The sequence below is a fragment of the Talpa occidentalis genome, unplaced genomic scaffold, assembly GCF_014898055.3.
Source record: "Talpa occidentalis isolate TD23 unplaced genomic scaffold, MPIMG_talOcc4v2.1 talOcc4.10, whole genome shotgun sequence".
NCBI classification, from domain to species: Eukaryota; Metazoa; Chordata; class Mammalia; order Eulipotyphla; family Talpidae; genus Talpa; species Talpa occidentalis.
This window is the reverse complement of record NW_023600993.1, coordinates 87,592,841-87,599,061: the sequence shown is the minus strand read 5'-3', so window position 1 is coordinate 87,599,061 and position 6,221 is coordinate 87,592,841.

Genomic DNA, 6,221 nt, shown 5'->3' with positions numbered 1-6,221 from the left:
TAGGGAAAAAGAGAAAAGAACCGCATTGCAGAAGCCTGGTGGTGGGAATATGTTTGGGGACAGGGAGGCAAGTGTTGCTAGTGGCCAGTGAGGTTGGAAAGGTGACCAGGGCCCATCCTGAATTGTAAATGAATTTTAAAGACATTGGAAGCTTTTAGGCAAAAGAGGGAAATATGACAGGAATGTCTTAAAAGGATCTCTGGTTGCTCTGTGGAGAACAGGCATAGGAAGCAAGGGGGAGGTTAGGTGAGGGGAGGCCAGGAGACTGCTTAGCAAGGGGTGTGGTAGTTGGGATGAGAGATGGTGACTTGGACCAGGCAGTGGGAGAGAAGAAAAGTGGTAACATATTGATGGCTGTTTACTGGATGTGAAGAGATGAGAAAGAAAGGACAGGCCTCAGTGATGCCCAAGTTTTTGATCGGAAGCCTTAGGAAATTCACCACTGCCACTCCCTTCTATATGCCCTCTGCCTTTTAAAACAAAAAACTTTATTGAGATATAATTCACCCACGATACAATCCACCACTTAAAGTATAGAACATTTTTTTTTTAGTATATTCACAGAGTTGTGCTGCCATCCCCACCGTTAACTTTTAGCCCCATTTCTTCCCAACCCAGTGGACCAGGGCAGCTTCTAATCTGCTTTCTGTCTCTTCTGAGACTGATTCTTTCAGCGTCACAGAACTTGTTTCCTCACCTGTACCTTCACAGGCTGATTCTGAGGTTTAAAAGAGAACATGAAAGTAAAGCAAGTGCATGCCTGGTGGCCAAACAGCCTGTCCTTGGCCTTAGTAGGTGCTCTGGAAAGGCCAGGTTGCCGCGTTGCTCTGGCTCTTGGTTCGCCACGGTACAGAGCTAGCGTCAGCTGTGGTGAGAGCGTGGGCTGGACTGTGAATTCTGAACTCACCATTTACTGGCTATGTGACTATGGCAAAGTTTCTGAACCTGCAGTGGGAAAGGGAGCACAGTAATACTTCTTATAATGCGGTGAGTCAAAATTTATCAGTGAATGTTCATTATTTCAGTATTGTTATCATTGTCAGTCACCTGAGGAGTCCAGCAGGCAGATCTCGGCTCCCAGCTTCAAGGGCAGGACTGGTAGAGGAAGGGGTGGAGGAGGGAGGTAGATCTTTAGTTTTGTTCTCTTGTGGGGGCTGTACCTTTGGAAATGGTGCCCCTCTGTAAGCCTCAAGTTGCTCATCTGTAAAGTGATTCTTATTTCATGGGACTCAAGGAAAGTTCAGAGACTTATTTGTCAGGGACTGTTTTGAACACAACAGGATAAACACCTTACCCTTTGTGTGCAGACAACAGAAAGTAAAATCCTGGGGATCCTGATAATCATAACACACTTGAAAAGACATCTATAAGAAAGCAAATATGTAAAGTACCCGGTGCCTGGCGTGTGGCAAGTGCTCTGTAAATGGTGGCTGTTCCAATTATTATGTAATTATTATGTGAAAGCACTTTGTAAAGCTGGACAGCACAGCACAGAGGGAGGTCTCTAGGTGACTGACTGCAAGCCTGTTGCTTTCATGAAAGCCTTACCTCATCTCTGCTCAATTAAATTCCACTCAGCTTCCAAGGCCCCTTTTCATACCGCCTGGTTGAAATCTTTGTCTTTCATGGTGTAGAGCTTTCTTCTTTCCGCCCTTCGGCTAGCATTTACTGAACACCACTAGGGCCAGGCATTCTGTTGAGTGCTGGGGTTTAGGCTGAAAAACCCAAGAGGGATATAAATGGAGGGAGCCTAGGGCATGCTGGGAACCTGGTGGTCAGCCAGACTGAGGGACCCCAGCAGCTGAGTTTTGGTTTTATACTGCCAAAGAGAGGCCACAAGGCTTCTGAGCTGGCAGAAATTAGCAGATAAACTAAGACTTCACAATATACTTGTTTAAATACTAGATGGTAAAAGTAAACATCTCCGTTACATTAAAAAATGCATACTCTACATTTAAGCACTGCAATCAAACCAAAAAGCTACAAGATGGAGATGTAGGGAGCAGAGACCTTAGGGCAAATAATAATATATCAAGGTGAAGACAGTATGCTACTAGATCAGCAGGAATGTGGCAAAATAGAACTGTGAAGTTTTGGAGCTCGATAAACCTGGTTAGCACTTATTACTCCAGCAAGCAATTACACTTTGTTGGGAGGGTTAATGCCAGCCCTACTGCTTTCAGAATTGCTGAAAGGATTAAAGAAAATATCTACCCAGTGCCTGGCACACAGTAAGAGGTGTATATTATTAAATACTAATAGCAATATTAATTATTAGTAACAGTGTGGCAATATGGAAAGAGCTCTTATGTCGGCCAGACCTGTGTTCAAACCCTGATATAGTCAGTGCAAGTTGCTGAATCTTTCTGAGAATAGGGTTGTCTCTGTTCTTGTAAAATGAATGCACAATACCTTCCTTGTGGGGTTGAGGTAAGGAATAAATGTGAAAATATAGTTCCTAGGCTGTATAAAAAGTGTTCAACTAACTGCTACTTTTGAGTCAAAATGCTGAGACTTATTGAATATTCTGATTGTAAACATTACTTTGATGGTAAAAAATTTAAGCGATACAGAAATATTTAAAGAAGTAATGACAAATTACTGGAAATTCCATTACCCATAGTTAATCACCATTCTCCAGTATCGCTTTATGCAAACTTTTTTCATTTGACCTCCATAATAAACTAGGGTTCAGAATAAACACCTATCTGGTTTTCACTCATGTTTTAGACACATGTCCAGTTTTTTTTTTTAACATTTTTTTAAAGATTTATTTATGCATATAAGAACTGGGGTATAGGCCAGAGGTGGGAGGCAGGGTGAGAGGATTCTCCAGAGATAGAGTGGGGAACAGAACAGGCAGACTGACTGAAATACACTGCTGAGGGGACCAGTGGGTGAGACAGGAGAGATCTGCTGTGCCATGTGGGTAGCTCCCTGGCCAGCCGAGGATCAAACTTGTGCTACAGAGGCTACGGGTAGCTTCATAGTACTGTGCTTAGCCCCTTTATGCCACCAGGGAGGCCTAGACACATGTCAGTTAATGTTTATATTATTTTTTTAAAGGCTGTCTAGTGATTTACTGTTTGGACTACCACAATTTATTTAACACTTTTGATAGCCTTTGAAGGCATTTCCAGGTTTTTTACTATTCTATAAGCAACCTTATTCATAGATTATGGTTCATTTGTTTAATTTCCTGGCTGGGATAAATCTCTGTAAGTGAATTACCAGTTCAAAGGGCTTTCCCATTATAATTTTGTTACATTTTGCTAAACTGTCTCCCAAAGTGACAATGAATTTGCATGCCCATCAATAGTGCATAAATTGTACCCATTTCCTTCCCATATATCCTTGTTAACACAGGGTTCTGCCAATCTTCTTAACCTTTGTTAGTGTGATATGTTGAAAAATACCATCTCAATTTTGTTTTTATCTGCAGTTTGGGATTACTAATTGAGAACTGTTGTTTGGAGCGCTTTTTCAAGTATTTATTTCCATTTTTGTTTTTCCTTTCGTCAGTTGTCTGTTTAGGTCACTGTTATTTGCCTATTTTCCTATTGAGGTGTTTCGTATTGACTTTCAAGAACTCTTTGTTTATTAAAAATCTTAACTCTTTGTCATATATGTGACAAATATTTTCCCCAACTTCATTGCTTGTCTTGACTTGTGTGTAGTGTTTTGTTGCCACATTAGAAGTTTTGATTTTATGTAGTTAGGTCTATTGCTTTTACTTGGTGAATTTCTTCTTTTGTAATATATTTAGAACAACTTTCAGTTTACAGTTATGAAACTATTCACTTCTCTTATCTTCCAATACTTTTATCGTTTCTTTTATCAGATATAAATCTTTGACCTAAGTGGAATTTAGGTTTAAGGAGGAAGGCAGAGTGCCAACTTCATCTTTTTCCACCAATTTGAAAGGCTACCTTTATTGACACTAAGATGACTCTATTTCTGTATTCTGGTAGGTTTGTCAAAATTGCACTATTTTAGTTGATATAACTACCTCATGCATTTTAATATCTGGTAGAAAACAAGTCCCAGCTCATTAATCTTCAAACTTTTCTTGGCAGTAGGACAGAGTGATTAAATTCACAGAATGTGGGTTCATTCAGCCAGCCTGAGTTTTAACCCTAGGTCAGCTACTTACTAGTTGTGTAACCTTAGTCAAGATATTTTTTTCTCTCTGTGTCTCTGCTTCCCTGTATGTATAATGTTGATAATAACGGTATTTACCTTTTGGTGTTTTTGTCAAGATGAGATGAAATGATGCATAGCAAGTCTTTGGGGGCAGAGTCTGGTACATGGTGAGTGGTGGGTAAATGTTAGGTCTTTTTGTTATGAAAACAATGTTGTTTTTTTTTTCAGCTGAATTTTAGGATCATTTAGACAATAAAATCTCACTGGGATCGGCAGCACTCTGTCTGCCCACCTGTGACTATGCAGGTGCTTCTTTTCACCAACTCTCTCCCTCTGCAGGGCAGCAGCCTTCCTTCCTGCCCATGACCTTTACCAGGCCGGGACTTCCGTTCACTGACCTCTCTCAGTGGAGGCAGCTCTCCTCAAGGCTGCCTGCCTGCAACCATGCAGGCCTCTCTTAGAAAAGCCGTTCCTTTGGGGCAGCTCTTCCTGCCCACTTGTGTCTATGCAAGTGTACTTTATTCTTCTGTCCCTTTCCCTAATAAAAATGCTCTTTAAAATAAAAAAAAAAATCTCACTGGGATCTAATTTTGGGATAATTAATTTTCACATTTTACAGTGTCTTCCATTTTAAGGCAAATAGTGATCTTTGGCCTAAGACTTTATGCTCCTTTATAGTTTATAGTTTGCTTCATATAAGATATTCACATTTTATATTAACTTTATTTCCAGAGAGTGTAAGTTTTTTTTTTAAAAGATGTTTTTATTTGTGCATACAAGAGCTGGGGTGTATGCCAGAGGTGCTGGGGTAGGTTGAGAGAATTCACCAGAGACAGTGAAATACACTGCTGAGGGGAGCAGTGGGCGAGACAGGAGAGGTCTGCTGTGCCATGTGGGTCATCTCCCTGGCTGGGGATTGAATTCGTGCTGCAGTGGTGGCGGATAGCTTCATAATGCTGAGACTTAACCCCTTGTACCACCAGGGAGGAAGCCCAGAGAGTATAAGTTTTTTAAAAATTGTTCTTATGAATGGGATCTTTTGTCCCCCATTATTTTCAAATGGGATTATTAGTAGCACATCAGAAAGTTATTCATTTTTTAAAAATTGAGATACAATTGACATTATTACTTGTAGGTCAACCACATGAGGATTTAGGATTTGTGCACACCATTAAAATGATCATGACAGTGAGTCTAGTCAACATATATCACAACACAAAAAAGTATGAAATTTTTTTCTTGTGATGAGAACTTCAAAAATCTCTCTTAGCAACTTTCAAATATACAATATAGGGTTATTAGCTATAATGACCATACTGAATAGTCAATCCCAGGACTGACTTATCTTTGTAACTGTAAGTTTGTACCTTTTGACTACCTTCATCCATTTTACCCACTACCTCCCCCCTCTGGTAACCTCCAATCTCTTCTGCATCTAGTTATTCATCTTTTAATGTTTATATATCACACCCAAGGTAGCTAAAACTGATGAGTTGGGAAATATTTTTTCCCTACCTAGTGTAAGCCCCTTCAGCTCCAAGAGTATACTCACTCACCAGTTCTGTCATGAGGGTATTACCACGTTGACTTGACATTACTTTAAATCCATCTGTGTAATGCAGAAACTGAGTGTAATTGGGCTGTTAGTCTGCAGGGCTCAACACAGGTCTTGCATCCCAGTAGGAGTGTATCAATGCCAATGAAAGAAGGTGCTTGATGCAACATTACTGTTGTCTGGGATGGAGGGGTCTCTTTACTAGGACAGAAGGCAGGACCGTAATGACCTGCTACTGGATGACAGTCTAATCTCTGCCCTCATCTGGATGACAGTCTAATTTGGGAGCAGACACTGAAGAAGTCATCATCAACATAAAGAATGAGTTATACTTTTCCTTCTATTTTGAAGGGAGAATTCAGTGCTGTGGGAGTGCAGAGACTTTCATGGGGCTAGGGCAGCAGGGAAAGTGTTGTTCAAGAAATATTCAAGGAGTTGTCTGGGATTGACTCTTCACTGTCTTGCATCCCCCTTCACTGCAGACCAGCATTAGCACCCAATCCTGCCTGAATGAAGCCAACTC